The following is a 17,270-nucleotide window of genomic DNA, read 5'->3' as shown; positions in this document are numbered from 1 at the left end:
ACAAAGCAAAAATGCTTTAAGTTCTTGACGTGTGAAGGGAATCTCCTACCAGTAAGGAGGTGGTAATCTGTGCTGCGAATATGTGGGGGTCAGTTATGTCAATTTCCCCGTGCAATATGAGAGGTGAAGTGTACATTTGTGCATATTTTCTTTTTCCCTTTTCTTTCTCAGTAAAACCTTGGCAATTTTGGCTTTCAATAATGTAACACTTAGATGGCTGCAACACTGCTTTACGCAATGCTTGGAATACTTGGAATAACTGATTTATGAAAAATATGCTAATGAAGAGACATTTCCTTTTGATGCCACAGTGTTCTGTGCTTTCACTCTTTAGATACCAGGGTACTTTGGTCATTTGAATAATCCAGCTCAAAAGCAGACTGTGCTGTCTTTTGCAAGTAGAGTTACTTTGTCATGAAGAAAATATATTCCCCAGTATTTGTACAGATTTTAAAATTCAATTGCTCCATGGTGTTTGCTTTTTATGAACATTGTAGCAAATAAAATTTATACAGAGTGCTCATAGAAGAATACAATTTATGTTCATACTTGTGGAGAGGTATTTAGAGAACACTGGTTTATAAGAACAATGCTCAGGCAAACACTGAACAAAATCTAATATATGGTTCTGGTAATTAGTTTCAGAGACTGAATTTTGAATAATCAACATTCATAAAGAGTGAGCTACAAAACAGGAACTGTTTGCAGAAATTATTCTGCAAATTGTTGCAATGAATAATAAATATGGGAAAATTGTGATCCACTCACAGGCATTTCATTAGTAAGTAAAAAAGACAAAAATTGTCAACTAAATTATGAATGGCAAGTAAATTATTAATCACTTCCACAAATTTGCTGTTTGAGTGATCATATGCTGACTTTGAAATGACTCAAAGTAGGTATGTGATTTCTTTTCACTAGCTTTGTGTTATTTTGATATGACAAGTTCTGAAACCAAAAGAAGTGTACAATTCATAAGAGCAGTAAACAGTAATAAATCAAAATCCAAAGCACCACATTGCTCTTCTGAACGCAACCATAGATGAAGGCATTTGTCTTAGAATTGAATTGAATTTCCTTGCATTCAAGGCCTGGTTGACTGTGCTGGATTTTTAAAGTATCTTAATGTAAGTACATGACCAAATGTTTGCTGGATCCTAGGTTAGACCCCAGGTGTGTAGGTGGGTCAGTCTGTCTAGTCACAGCAGTGAACTGTAAGGACATGCCCTCTGTGCTTGTCTTTCAGGTTCAACATTGACATACTAATTCCTGGTAATAGCAGCTGCATAGCTGCATGCTTTGGTGTGAATTGACAATGTGATCATCCAGCTCATGCTGTTTTCTTCAAATACAGTTGGACTTTCATGCCAGTAAGAGCTGCTACTGAGTTACCACTCAGGTAACAGTGGTCCTTGAAATGATGGTTGTAACCTACTTATGTGCTGCAGAGTAAACATAGTGATATTTTATGACTGGAGACAAATGCACTGAAATCAGAACTTTTGTCTTATAAAGACAAAATTGCTTTAGGCCTTCTGGGCTTTTACTCATTTATCCATAAATGCAGTGAGTATACATCTGCACTGTAATAATTTCTCATTGTTTATAAAGTTTTTGTGAGAAATAATTCTGGGAATTAGGAAGACGTGCTAGTATTCATTACACAAAAACACACTTTAAAGCAGAATTGTGAAAAGAAAAACAAAAAAATCCATTATTTGAGCTGTTTGTACTCAAAGTAAGCTCACTGAGGCAGAAATTGCATTTACCTTATCACAAATTTTCTAATATCTTACATAGCATTAGGGTGCCAGATCTGAAATGACACTCTGAAAACCACTTTACATAAATAACTAAAAATGCCATGTTTTCTCTAACACTGTTTATCAGTAGAAGCGATTTCCAAAATGTCTTAGTGGAATGAACGATCCAGGAATAGGAGCTTCACAAAAATGAACAAATAGTAAAATAGCACTCCTTTGGAAACTTGCAGAATATTTAATTTGCGCAGGAGTCTATAAATTTGTCTGTACTCCTTAACAGCTGGCAGATTTTAGGGGTTTTCTCGCAGTTTTATATCCAGTAAAGTGAAAATGCAGTTTTGAGAGGATATTCCTTCCCACGTATCGCAAGACCATATGCTGCTTTTACAAATGACTGTATTACTTTCAGATATCAGTTTGGACGTACTGAAAATGAAATGTGAGCATTATTAAGCAGACGCGTATATCACATGTTTAGAGAGCGATAGATGACAGTTTACCACATCCCTGATGACAGCTATTTTTTTCCACAGCTCACAGAAGCACTTATTTACTTCCCATCTCCTAAAAGTTTTTTTTGAAACGTTTCTTTGCACGTCTTTTTTTTTTTTTTTTTTTTTTTTTTTTTTTTTTTTTTTTTTGCATCTTCCCACTTTTAATACACAAATACTTTTGGTTCCTAGATGAACGTGCTCAATGTCTAGTGCCTAGAGTTTCACATCTCTATGCTGTTTAAGGAAGGAATAAAAGTTCATATATATTTTCTTCCTCCAGTTATGCTGGGAATGTTAGGTTAGGGCTGGTTGAATTTGGTGTTAAATAGGAAGTACAAATGTTGTTATTAGAAAGATAGGTGACTTCTATTCCTAAAAGTCATTCAGTTATTTTTCACCTGTTGCACTGGAAAATGATCACAATCCCTGTCTTGTAACAGTAAAGCTTATGCATGAAAATGCAGTATGTATAAAGATTATTTCAGTATCAGGTTATTCAGTATGCATAGAATGTACAAACAGGCAGCTGGAAACTCTTTGCTTTTAAATATGTATGTCCAGGAAATAAAGAGCTTCGATTCAATGTATTTTTAACTAATTCCTGGAGCCACTGCAGTATTAGTGATCATGAGAAGTAATCACCTTTATCTCATTCTGAGCTGCAGTAAAAAGCTCTGCCACTCTGGGTAGCAGAACCTGATGTCTGGGATACATGACAAACTTTCACTTATCTGATAATTCCTGACTGCTCACCTTTTCTTTGCATTGTGGAACCATAACACTCCTGCACTGAACAGAGAGAAGGTGGTTGAGCTTTACATCTTTTCTCCTCAATCATCAGAAAAACATTAGATGAAGAATTAAATATGCATATGTTGGAGACCTATGAGAAAAATCTGAGTTAACAGCTTCAGTTTCTGGTGCTGATCTTGGCAGTTAGGTAATTGTTTCTGTTCTTGATTTGAAACAAGTAATCTTTGCTTCTGAGTAAATGATTTGTGGATAACAGTAAGGATCATTTTATACCAGGAGTAATATAATGTGGAAGACTATAATTCCACATTACATCAATTTGTCATATGGGATTGTAAAGTTTTAGAAAACTGTAAGATCTCTTTATTCTGGATTGTGGTGATTCCCTGTGTTTCTATTTCTATGTCTGTGGACATAAGGCCCAGCTATCTAATTAGCTTTTAGTTGACAAGTGAAATGGTGATTTCACTCCCAAGACTGGCACTGACTATTAAGCATTGCATCCAATGAAACTGTAGGGATTTATGACAATTTTGAGTTTCAGAAAGGGGTTTCTAGTAGCCTAACTGAAATCTAGGCTGATGAACAATCTGAGAAACTGAATATATTTCATTTTGTAAATACTGTACTTTGTGTACAGTACTCAGACTACATTTAGGGTAACACTTGATAAAATGTGTGAAGAGATGGAAAATGCAGCATTGTATTTCAGACTGTGCTTGTCTCATTTTAGTCTTCAGCAACTTACCAGGTAATTGGGTAAGTGTGCTGATAGAATTACAGGCATGCTTGCTTCCGAGAGGCCCATTGTCTTTGCTTCCCCTGCACATCCTAACATCTGAATTCTGCTATCATTTCACTGAAATCATTGTTTTGCACGTGATTAGATTTTTAAAATTGGCAAATTTAAAAAAAAAATACTGGCGTTATTTATCTTTACGTGCTTTGATGCACTGTATAGGACAATTTGGCTGTGGCATGCTGTAGTCCTGTGTCCTGTTGTTTCTACTCTATGTAGGAGTAAACAAGCTGTGGTTCTTGTTTTCATTAGTGCATACCCCTGACAAAGCTTTTTTTTTTTCCTCTAGCAGGTGTCCAGAAACGGGCTAAGATAGGGGGTTATAATCAAAACATTTTCAAAGTACCACTAAAAAGAAAATGCTGTGATTTGATCTCAAATGATATGATATTTAATGCTATGTCTACATCCTTATATAATTAATCTGATAACTTAATAACTTATTTTATGGAACATCTTTTTATTCTAACAGTCACTTTCCAGTCTTGTTCTTCATGCTCACAAGTGGCAGCATCAGATTCTTCTGTTCAAACTATGAGAACAGCCAGAGAAGGGATTGTCTCAATATCCATTTAGCCTTCAATTCTCAACCACATACGCAGCATTCCCCGCAAACAGTTTTGCAAAGCAGATGTGATCTCAAAAGGTAGAATCTAAGATTTCACTTGTTGCATCTTTCTGTTTTAATTTAAATCATTTCCACTGGGAATGTAGCAGTCTAGTACAGTCTTTCTTTGTATTTCTATATTTACTTGATTTCCCTTGTGGTTTAAACCTGCTAACGCGTCACTTTCCTTACCCCTTTAGAAACTTCAGTGATAGCTTTTCCCCTTCCATTAAAAATCCTTGTTTCTAGGATTTTTTTCCTGTTTAAGTTGGCCAGTTTCTAGTCTACCGAGAAGTTTTGTTGCATCTTCACTCATTAGAATCTCCACAAGTTTTAAGTGGAAGACTGACTGTTACAGTTATTTGTGCTGAAAGAATTGTCAGTGTTGGAACAGTGGTCACTGTCAGCTCCCAGGTATCTTTGGTAATGTATATCTCTAGCACGTTAGATAAATGAGAGTTGTTACAGTGTCAGTAAATAATATGGTAAAAGCAAAATAATTTAAAGGAAAGTCATCTCCAATATTATCCTTTCAGCTTGCTGGAAGACAGAATATTGTGATTCCTTATAAAAACAGTTAAAATAATGTTGTTGACCAACAGGAGTATTTTGAATACAGTACTTTATTAAACAAAGCTGTATGGATTGGTTGTGTTCTAAAACTGGTTTTGTTCTTGCCTTCAGTGCTAGTGTACTGCAGTTGCAGGGTTGCTCAAGATCTAAAAGTTGGCTTGCAATCTTTAGTCTTACTTCGATTAAATTGCCTAACTTTCATTCTTTTGCTGGCTCACAGGGCATCAGACTCTGTCCTGATCCATAATAAATGTTTGATACACAGGGTTTGGACCTCAGCCTTCTAGACTGGCTATTTTCTCTTTGAAATGAATGATATTACAATCTTCTACACTCTACTGCTTCTTTTACTGCTAAGGAAAGGCAAGTGTTTTTTTACCGCAAACAAAACTAAGGTGTACATCCCTGTTCTGCCTTGTCCTGCAGACTGAAGACCTTTCTCCTCCTTTCACAGGTGCAGCGAAAACTGTGCAGATGCATCCTTCCTTCTCTGCTCCTTGTTGAAGCCATTTCTTTACTGATCTGTCTGTCCAAACAGCTTTATTTATTAAAACAATTGTAAAAATAATTCATACCAATTCTCTTTCAGCTTCTCACCCTCCCTGTGTTTTTGCCTGCTGTCCAGGCGATGCCTTATTATTGGTACCAAAATACTTCATTTTAGCAAATTGCTACATGTTGTAGTGATAGATTGGCAAATAAATGTCTCCAATCGTGTAATAATAATTAAAAAAAAAATAGCATGAAATGAATAGCTAGCGAAGTTAAAGGATTGTGCAGTCAAAGGTCAGAATAATTTTTGGTACTTTGAGTACTTCTCAAAAGGTTAACTCATCCATTTTAACTTCAGTGGCATTTTGTGGCCTTTCAGAGAAGCAAGCAGGTCTGTGTCAGTGGAAGATTAAAATACACTCAACCTGGACTTTAGGATGTACTGGGAGAAGATGTTGAGGGGAATTTGTGTATTCAGATTTCTGTGTAGCTTAACAGCTTTTGTTACTTATTCTGAAATTCAGTGGACTTTCTTGACAAGTTTTTGTAGAAAAGGGAGAAATTAGCTTCCTTGTTTACAGTTTGGAATAATTTTGGTTTTTTTATTGGTCTAAAACTATGAAAAATAATTAACTATTTCTCAGTTGGTGCTGCACAGTCTTTAAGGTAACTACTGAGATTTGTTTTTACAGTTACATGAATAACTGTAGGTCATTTCAAGCTGAGTAATTTTAAATGATTGTAGATGCTTCTCTCTGAGCTTTTTAGAGGAAAGACATCAATTAAATTACAAGAAATTAAATATACTAAACCATATGTAAATCCTAAGATCCTAAAAGCGTACGTGTATATCTGCTTATTAAAACAAATAAACAAACAAGGGAAGCAGCAGGACCATAAAAAAGGTCGAAAAGTCCTTTAAAACTGTGTGTGTGTTCTCCTTTACAGTTGACCAATAGTGTTAGACTTCTGCAGCCATGCATGGTGTGGATCATAGGCAGGATTAAAGAATGTTAGGGTTAAGATTAAGAATTAGAGCAGTTGTGCTGACACATTTCTCCAGTATGGACGTTTTGTTAAAGGGAATAGATACTGTACCCAGCTGCAAAGATCCCAATTAGGATAGCAAGATAGAAATGAAGTGAGACTGATGGTTTTTTTTGAGATCATAACGTTTCTTGTAATGTCACTGTTGTCTTGAATGATATTTATAGGACCTTTCTAAACTCTCCTGCTGAGATGTATTCATTACTTGTGTAATTCCAGTTCTGGTTTGTCTTAAATGTTGCTGATATTGCAAGGCTTGGAATGGATTAGCACTGATCATACATTAAATCCAGTGTGCATGCCATAATATCAGGAGCAAATAAATTCCAGTGCTTGTCTGAGACTAAATTAAAATGTTGCATATTGCTAAAAATATCTTTACTCTTACTCCATTTTTCTTTTCTACATTCAGTGTTTTATCTGCCTGGTGTGTCATGAGGGGCCCAAAATTTGAACCTCTTTCCTGGATAATATTTTCTAAGTTTTTGGGTTGCTTTTTGAAAGGCAGTTCATTTTCATTCATTGAATGAGTGCTGTAATTTTACCTTCCCCCCCATACGGAAAACAAAAAAAGTAATTTTTACTCACAAGCTGACAGTTAAAGTAAAAGCCTGTGTAAGCATCAGGGAGAAAGAGATCAGGTAGCCTCTTGGTCAAGGGCACCTTGGTCTTCCTAGCTGGGCAGGATCTCTTTGAGGTGGTTGAAGCTTATCCACTCCATTTCCATGCAATTGTGCTGCTGGTGCCCAAAGCAGCAGAGAGGCAGTCTGTCCTGGGCAGGAACAAATGATAAGAAATCTGATACCTGAATTTCATCTGGTAATGGGGAACCCTCTATGCTGCTAGAAAGCATACCCTGGTTTGAATGTGAAACTTATTTGCTGTCTTTTCTGTTTTGTACTCCATATTAAGTTAATGTATTCCTAAATTTAACTAGCATGTTGAAAAGCAAATTTCATTTTACGTTCTTCATGTATCTCCACCAATTCTTATGTCCAGCTCTGCTGCTGGCAATCATGTTCATTACTCTGACCTGTCATGACAGGCTGATTTCTATACTGTTCACTCTTTTTCTCCTCGTTTTTCTCACCAATAGCCACTCTGACTTCTCAAGGACCAAGTTCTTTTCTACCCCCCCTTTAAATCTCTTTCCCTCACCACATCAGACCTGTGTTTAAAACTTGAATAGTTGCCTTCATTTTTGTTTGCTGCCCTGTTCACTGTTGTCGATCTTCTTCCTGTGTCTTTGATTTTTTTTCCTATTTTTTCCATTTTGACATCTTAATGCTTTCATCTTGTCAGAATTAAATTTCCTGTCTCCTAACTGCACACACTATCTCCTGTATCATTTTTTCCTTTTGTATCTATCCTAAAAGTAGTTCTGTGAGTTCTTTCTGTCTCCTTCCCAATATTGGTCATCTTCACTTTGTTCTTTTTCCATTTCCTTATGCTGAAATTAGTTATCAGGTGTCTTTTGCTTCTTTTAAACTTTGTTAGTCAGCACTAACGTATACTGGCATACAACTTCTGCTATTTAAATACTTATTTAGAAAACACTTGCAAAAAGGTGGATATTTTTTCTTTATCAAATGTACAATTTAGAATACTTGCTATTATCATAATTCCTATTTACATAAAATGTGTGATACTTTGCTTACTCTGCAGCATTTTTGAATCCAGATGTGCATACTGTGTTTTTTAATATTATTAAAATATTTTTGTCAGCTAAACTAAAGCTTTGAAAGCATAGCCTCAAAAGAAGTCAAGCATATACATGTAAGCCTCTTTAAATATCAGAGGGGAAATTTAGATATGGCTGTGTTTGCACTCCTTTTGTACATGCATTGTAAAATACTGTGTGGTAAGCACTAACATAACTCAGAAACACCTGTAATAAATAATTTTCATCAGGATGACAAAGTTATTCTCTCACGAAGTACAACAGTGCATTATAACATCCCAGTCCAGTGTAACAAAACGCAATGGAATACCAGGAAAAGATGCTGGAGAAAGTTGAACACAGTGTCTTGTATGATCTGTTGGGCTAAGCCTTGTGCAAGCATGGCTATTTTATGCCATTACTCTTGCGTTTACTCAAATATGGGCTGTATTTGTATATCATCCAGGGAACTCAAAGTGTTCCTTAATTTAGGACATAAAACCTAGGAAGTCTATTTATTCAACTTAAGGGCCTGTGTTCCAACTGGTACAATGAAGCATGCAAAGGGTAAAACATTGACTAGCTAGGCAAGGTGAACTTGTATCCAGCTAACTTACAGTGCAGGCAGAAGGAGCCCAAGGCTGCCTCTGGGACACCAGGCAGCCTAATTCTGCTTACTCTCTTCCTTTAATTAAATGTGCCCAGATCATGAGTACAGCTCAGGTTGGATGTGATTAAGCAAAAGATAGAAAAGGGTAAAAGGTTTCTTAACAGCTGTCTTGGATGCACTGCTGCATCGATAAAACTGTAATATGTCTGTTCTCTGAGGCACTTAATCCAGAATTACTTTCCATCTTTCTGCAATGTCACTATGGTGTATAACCACACCTGCATTCCACGCAGAATTCAAACAAATTTGGTACTTGGTGTCCAATGTTCAGCTTAAGGTAGTGACCAGCTGTGACATATCTGATTAATACGTTATTAGGGGTCATGGGTTATCATATTAGAACAAAATTTCACTTCGCAGCACGAATTACTCTGTGATGAACTAGTACTGCCCTTCCTCAAATGCCACTTTTGAAAATTTGTGTCATTCTAATACAAATCACTTTTCATATTTGCAGTCTTGGCTACCTCACAGTGGTACTTCTCTAGTTGATCTTTTTTTCCCCAAAGAGTTAATGGAAAATATGATTTATTATTATTTTTTTTTGACAATGCCATTCTTGACATCCTTTGAAGAGAGGAAAGGAAATGTTATTGTTTACTGTGGATGAATATGTAATTACTGACTCTTAGTCTTTCTTAGTACAAAGGACTTGGTTCTGGTTCTTTACCTGATAAACTCATGTATCATCCCATGAGTTTGAAATTCAGATGACAAATAGATATATCCTTTTCTGTTGTAGTATAAAAAACACACACAGTGAAGTATCTGAAAACTAAGACTATGTGAAAGACTAATTTTTCACAGCTGCAGGTGGGGTTCTGAAGGAGAGAACAAATTTGTTTGGATTAAGTACTTTTATTCTCAAGAAAATGGAGAATAAGAACTTTTGATTTAATACAAGACTGTTATTTATTAGAAAACTGTAAATATGACAGCATGTTTTAAAAAATATTTACAGTAAGATTTTGGAAGATAAAGAGCAGGAAAGATCATCACAACTTGTCATTTAGTACTTTGAAATGCCTGTACAGTTATGGAGGGCAGGAGACAGAAGCTGAGTGTCAGATTTGAGACCTGGAATATGGAGTGGGCACGCAATGGCTGCTTCAAAGTGAACTAAGTATTATCAGACAAAAAGAAAAAACAGCCAGTAGTGTTGAGCCTAACGTCATGTCTGTGTGGGAAAGAGAGGGTCAGGTTAAGCTAATAGAGAACTGAACAGCTCTTTCCTATGTTTTGGGTGACTATCTAACTCTGAATTGCCTGTGCAGCTTAATGTGCAACACATCAGTATTTTTCATGGCTTGTCTGAATAGCTCCTTTCAATATTTTCTTCTTTACCTTGACCTGATATTTTGACATTTTTGAAAAATTCTCTATCAAATATATGCTATGTTTTCTGAATGGTTCATCCCACATTAATAATGTGCTTCAGCCTTGGCTGCCTGGCTCTGGCTAAATCTGTTGAAAGAGCACTAGCGTTAAATCTTATTAGAGTATATTCTTAATCTGAAGATTAGTGAAGTTAGATTGTGATTTGAGTGTGTTTCATCTTTTCAGAAATCCTTTCTAGTTGGAATAACTGCAAATGTTGTGCTAGTGATTAAATGCAGGCATGGAACTGACACTGTAGCTGCCAGTTAGAAGGTACTTCATGTTAAAAGATATCTCCTTTAGGCACTTAAAAACTGTCTATAAAATAGTATGTTGAAAATTTTAATTTTCCATCTTTCAGTTCACAAGCAGATATTTTTTTTTTTGGTGCTTAAGGCTTCTTAACTCCAATTCCTTCCCTCAGTTAACATAGGAGTAGGCAAAATCCATTTTTTTCTTATTTGTTTCACTACATATTCTTCTAGATTTTTTCATTGGTTTTCGGATTAAAAAGATTTTATTGAGGAACAAGTATTACGTATCTGAAGAAATGTATTTTTAAATAAAAGCTGGAAAATTCATCACGACACTGAGAGGTAGGTTAGACCAATTATTCAGTGCACAGGAAAGAGTGCCAGTGTGAATTTTGTGGCCATTAGCTTTTTTACTTTGGATACCTGGAATATAACGTTACAAGAATGTGTAACTGCTACAGGCTGATTGAGGATGAGATGTTAGAAGTCATTGATCTCAAGCTTAATACAGGATTCCAGGAAATAAGCAAATGGAGATATGGAGACAAATTATGCATCCAGCTCCCAGTTCCTAACTGTCCGGTTAAAAGATTAAAAAAAAAAAAAAAAAAAAAAAAAGCCAAGATACAACTTCAGTTGCATGTTAAGAAAGGTTTATTCTTGAGAAATTCTGCAAGGCTGGCTTCTTCATTCTTTCCTCTGGAGGACCTAGAATGCACAGGAATTCCAAGACAGTTATTTTTAGCTAGCATAAGGTCTCATTTCCACTGCTGGAACACATAACGAAGGCCAGGATGTCATTAACTACAAACTTATTTACCAGCGTAGTAGCCTCTATAGGAACATGGCTACATCTCTATAAAGTCTTACTGATTTAGGTCTCCTCAAATTCTACCCAAATCTTTCATTTGGCTGAGCAGCTGGACTTTTCAGTGTTGGCTTTGTTAATTCTATTTCTGCAGAGAACAAAATTAGTTTTCTTTTAAGGTGCAGAATTGCTCTTATGATTTCCATTTTAGCACTGAAGTAGGTAATCTGCATCTCTTGCCTCTCCTCTTCCCAGATGGAGTTTATCAGTCCTATGCAACTTACAACTCACTGGTTCTTCAATTCCTCTACCCATTAAGCTTAAGAAACTGTTCCAAGTTTGAGAATTGCTTGTGCTTCATTTACACATATTACCTGCAGCAGTGTTAAGTGGGCACAATGGGCATTTAGGTTCTCAGCAGACTCGGTTGCTCTCAGCACATGCCTGCTGAGACTCTTGTTGGATGAAGGCCTAACTGCTGGGGGGGTTATGATTCATGCTCAGGAGTGGTGGCAGTTTTTTGAGGTTAATTTTGTTTAATTGAATCTGACTCTATTTTCAGATAAATCATGTAATATGTTCCCTTGAATTTGCTATCTACCTTCCATTTCTTGGTTTTAAAAAGCCAAAGAAATTGCATGAAAAGAATCACGCATTGTAATTATTGCTGGCATTTAAATAGAGTAAGGAATTCAAATCCTATCTCGAAGATAAGGTCTTGGTGGTTTTTTTTTTTTTTTGACAGAAACTTGGCTATAACGTGTGTGTATATATATATAAATTTATATATACATATATATATATATATATATATATAAAACTCATAGCAGAAATAGAAGAGCTTGAAAACTTTATTACTGGTGTGTTTTTAGACATAAAAGAAAGCTTATGGGAAATATGAAGACATGATATTAAAATATATCATAAGAATGTAGGCACACAAAATTAGGTAGAGGACAGAGGGCTTTTTTAAAAGCACCTTGATGTTGGGGAAAAAAGGAATACACTGAGCTATAATAACTGTATGCATATGTGTAAATATTCATGCTCTCATACATATGAATTACTTTTGTCTTCCCCAGTAAATACATTTTTAAGAACTGCTACCGTGGAAGCTAGTGGTAAAATTCCCATCAATTTTAATGGCAGTGGAATCAGACCCTAGCTGTATTTTGTCATAAATAATTTCTAACTTATAACATTAGGACTGGGGGTGTGTGTTCATAGTGAATTATTTCTGCATAGCCTCAAAACTTTATTCAGCATTATCTTGAAGCATTAGATAACTGTTATCACCGTTACTTCACTTGAAGCCATAAGAAACATATCTTCAAAAGATGAAGTCAGTGTGACTGCAAACACTTGCAGCTGCCTGCCTGCTTCACTCACACAGGTCCAACTGTATGTGACAAATAACTGCTTGCACAGCTGAAGGCTATTGGAAAGGAATTGCTTGCATCTTCTTTTGTGTGTGAGAAGAAAACATTTATCAGTGCTTATAGAAACAACAAACCTCTGGCAAGTTCTGATGGAAAGTTGTACTGCAATACTTTTTCCAAAGGAGTCTATTTTAATATCTGGGAAATACAACTACATAAAAGAAACCACCAATAAAAAATAGCCCAAAATGTCTCTTTCCATTTCCACAAGTACTATATATTTGCCTGGCCTTCTGAAGTCTGTTCCTTTGTATTCTTCATATAGGAAAGTCTCATAATATGTTCATCTTCAGTAAGAGAGTGAGGTTGAAGAGGAGGGAAAAAAGGTTTCCTTTCTGTAAGAAGTTGATAGTGCTTGGTGTACTTTATTTCACAATGTTCCTGAAGAAACTTTTATTATTTTCTTTGCATTAAAAGAGAGAGAATTGTAATTAAAAATTTTAAATACAAAACTGTAAAATTTAGATGGGCAGTTGACCTGGTGTAGGAACTGGTTTTTTTTTGCATACTATTTTTTTCTTAAGCCTCCCTTCTGTGTAGACAGACTGCCTCAGTCCGCTTGAGGATTAGTATTTTTATATGTTACCACGATATTATCATCACTTCAAAGTGTTTGCAATGGTCATGTTTTATCTCTGACAATCCAAGGAAGAAAGGTTGTAAGACAAAGAGGGTACTTTGCTAAAACCTGCTGATACAACTGAAATGGATGTGAATTTGTGAAGAGAAAGTTTTCTAGTTTTTTTTTTTTTTTTCCAGATTGATTTGATAAAGTGCATTCCCTCTGCCTACAAACTTTGTTTGCCTTGTAAGGATTATATCTGTCACAACTCAATGCTTGGTAAAATAAACTCTCAGTGGCGTATGTTAATTTACAGCAAAGGGCAGTACTTTGACTTGCTGAGCATGTCTTGTGTCATGTTATTAGATTGATAATAATAGGAATGTATTAAAAGTCAGTGTGCTACTTATCAGGAGGAAAGTTTTCTAGGGGTTAGAATTTAAATAAAACTGACAAGCTAGCACAGACTTTGTAAGAAAAAAAAAGTCAGGCCCTTAATATCCAATAATATAATTCAACTACAATGAGGAGAGAATGGATTACTTCAAGTTGTTTATCGATAACGATGTTTTACTGAACAGAAGAATAATGCAAGGCCATCAGAGTAATTACAATTATCTTCTTATCAAGATTTGTAACTTTACTTAAACTGTGCATGCCAGAACCATGTGATATTGGTTTATTTTGGATGTGTGTTTTTTTTTTTTTAAATTTTTATATCACCTACTTAAGGACCCATTCTTTAGTTGTTAACACAAATTACAAAAAAGAAAAAGTTAACTTTGAAGGTGGGTGCATGCAGAAACTGCACTGTTGGGAGATACGTACCAAGAAAACTTTATTACTCTCTCTCTCTCTCTCTCTGTTGATAGTTGAAGTTAATCAACACTGTGCTTATGCATTCTTTCAAATTAAACAATTTGTTACATTAATTTCCTTTTGGAACAAGAAAAATGATAAATTTTATTTTCAATTTTGCAAATGATTCTAAAATATCACTGCCACTTATGGCAAACAGCCAAAACCATCCTGGGACTCCCTTCAGCTGAGGAAAACTGTCTGTTGTCTTGGAATAGCAAGGGGCAGATTTGCAATGCTGGCCAAGCAGGGCTCAGTCAGTGTGGAGAGAGCTTGGAAGGGAGGGGAGGGAAGACCTGGGGCATTGGTTGGACAGTCAGTGTATGTCAGGGAGTGCTCTCCCTTTCCCTGTACACAGACTGTTGTAGCCTATTTCTGAGGACCTCTACATTTTCTTCCCCTTTATGAGCACATGAACTTCAGTCAGCTCTCTGCTGTGGCAGAAGACCATTGGCATGAGCCACTCCCTGTAGACTCTATTCTATATGCCCAGGCTGTTACTGAGGGTGCAAGGGTGAGAAGAACACTGAGCAGGTGAAGGGGGCCCACAATGTGAGGCTTTCTGCTTTTGCCACCAGCCCCCAGAAAAGAGGAAGGAAGGACAGAACCTATGTGGACCAGCTCAAGCAGCTCTAGCTTCTTGTTGGTTGGAGATAATGAGGGCACAGGCCACCAGCAGAGGGTTGTACAAGCAGGGAGCGAGCATTCAAAGCCAACGTCCATCTCACCCGGCGCACACAAGGCAACAAGCTTGCGTGAACAGCTGCCTGCTCTGTGCCAACACAGCCTGACAGCCCTGGGCCTATGGCTTCTTTGCACTTGGATAAGTTTGCCAGTATATATTCATCTTATCATTAAAATACAAGTGTTAAGTGTGTACTTGGTTCTTAAAGAAATTGGAGTTGTGCAAAAGGAATTCTGGAGGTATTTAGCTGCAGTTCTCTATGCAGAAAAACCTGACTCTTTCTGATAACATAAATGTATCCCAGAGAAATGGAATGAAAACAGATGAACTGGCTTGAGCTCTGGAATATTTATCTTCCCTCTCCTTTGTCCTTAGAACTACAACAATTAAGAGGAGAACTTTGTCGTTTAAATTTTGGTTTTTCCACTGTCTATTGGTTAATAGTTTTTGCTGATCATGGTTTCCTAGCATTTTATCTGCTTCTGCCACAAGTGTAAACACTTTCTCTTCCTCTGTATTAGCCCTGAATGCTTTTTAGAGGTATTACATGAAAAGATGTATAAAATTCAATTTTGGCGTGAAGTCCTTGCCAGTGGCATCTTCAAAGCACTGCATTTTCTAAACTAAATATTTTTGGAAGAATATCTGCAGCATTAATTCCTGTACAAGCATTTTCAAAAAAAAAACAAAACAAAAACAAACACATTTTCCAATTTTGTACCAAAAATAACTATGATTGTTAGAGAAGGGTGAAGATCATGGCTCAACGATTCATTCATTTATCCATCCTATATAGCAGTTTCTGACATACCCTGAAGTTAGAGCAGCTGGATTCATTTTTTTTCAATTTGTGTGAAGGTGTTTTTACCACCCATAAATCCTTAAAGAAATGTGGCTTTCATAGTATGGAGTAATTATGACTTAGCAGCTTTTTTTTCTTGTCATTTGAAAAAGTTGACAAGATTGAGCTTTATTTTTTGCTTTTTGTTACTTGATATTCCTATACTTTCTATTTTAAAGAGATGAGAAAAATGACAAAACAGCTATTGCTGAACACAATACAGCCATGTATGCTAAAATCTTTTCAAGGAGCATGAACCTGACTTAGTTTACCTGTCTTATCCTGGCAGGTAGGATGCTATCCTTTAATCCTTGTGACTTTCACATTTTTACCTACAGAAAACAGCCTTCTTTTCAGTGCTTGGATATTTGATTTGAAACATCTGTCCTACCTAAACAAAAGACCAGATGTTCCAGGATACTGTGGATTTCTATTTCATAATAGAGTGAAATAAATTGCTGTATGAACTCGGGCCTGTTTTGAAAGCGAAGCCATTTACTTCATGCTTATCTGAAAATATAAAAACATTGTTCTAGAAAGCTGAAGTAGGCAGTTGTACTGGTGCTTATGTACCTGCCTTGTAACTCGTAACTTTTAGAGGTAGAAGCTGAGCATTTCTATCACTGCACAGTAGGACTGCCTGGAGATGTCTCTAAAGTTGGCATTCATACGTTGTCCCTGGCTGCTTCATGGAGATTCTAGCTCAAACCCTGAAGCTAGTTGCCTGACAACAAATCTAGTTATGTCAGATACACTCCAAGCCATATAAAACTTCTAGTTTTGGAGCCAGACAAGCAGTTAGCTGAGATTTCTCTGCTTATAACCTATGACAAGGAGTGTGTTTGCTTGTTACTCTGGCAAGAACCTTGAACTGATTCCAAAAGTTTGTACTCACTTTTGCCTGAAGACTATGCTTCAGTTTACTCCAGTGGCTCACTCTCTGTAAAAGTTTTGTAGAATGGCAATCTTTTGATAAAATGGTGAAGAAATATAAACCAGTGAATTCACATACATAAATGTAAAGCATCATAAAGAAATGAGAGAGATCAACGTACAAGTACTTTTTTATTTTGAACTCTGGTTCTTACTTTAATCTGTTAGCACTGTTACCGTTGCAAAAGAACTAATGGCAGTCTATTCCTCTTTCTATAGTCAAAGGCATCAGTAATTGCAAAAAGAACAATTTTATATATTTTGGTGCACCTTATTTAATTGACGTGAGCAGTTAGACATATCAGCTTGTGAGAATGCCTTCTTTTAGAATAGTTTCTTAGGAGGGAACACTGTTGCATAAATCCTCAGCAGTTGAGGCAGCCATGGATGAAATGGCCTTTCTTATTAAATGTCACAAGATTTAATGTCATAGTATAATTGGGATGGAAGGATAATTGAGCTAAGCTCAACATGGCTTTTGCTGTTAACACATTATTAATCTGCAGGAGTGTTAAAATATGTTTTATAAAGGCCCTATTCACTTGAAAACTGTTGGCTCAGATGAAAAAAAAATATTATAAAGCAATATGAACAACAATTTTGGATTTCCTTCACAGAGTCTTCTAACTAAAAGATATCCCAGAATGGAGCACAA

At 36.1% G+C, this 17,270-nt stretch overlaps 1 protein-coding gene across 9 annotated transcripts in view; it reads right to left on the bottom strand.

Annotated features, from left to right (window-relative positions):
* Positions 1-17,270, bottom strand: part of B3GALT1 (beta-1,3-galactosyltransferase 1) — a 211,010-nt gene that overhangs the window by 104,846 nt on the left and 88,894 nt on the right. The window contains exon 3 of one of the 9 annotated variants that reach the window (XM_048952346.1): positions 7,117-7,300. The exons of the other annotated variants lie outside the window; for them this stretch is intronic. The gene's annotated coding sequence lies outside the window, so the exon portion shown is untranslated. The remainder of the gene's footprint in view (positions 1-7,116; positions 7,301-17,270) is intronic. 9 annotated transcript variants of the gene reach the window in all.

This window comes from Lagopus muta, chromosome 8 (assembly GCF_023343835.1).
Source record: "Lagopus muta isolate bLagMut1 chromosome 8, bLagMut1 primary, whole genome shotgun sequence".
In the NCBI taxonomy this organism is placed as follows: Eukaryota; Metazoa; Chordata; class Aves; order Galliformes; family Phasianidae; genus Lagopus; species Lagopus muta.
Note: the sequence above shows the minus strand (reverse complement) of the source record. Positions and strands in the feature narration are given on the sequence as shown.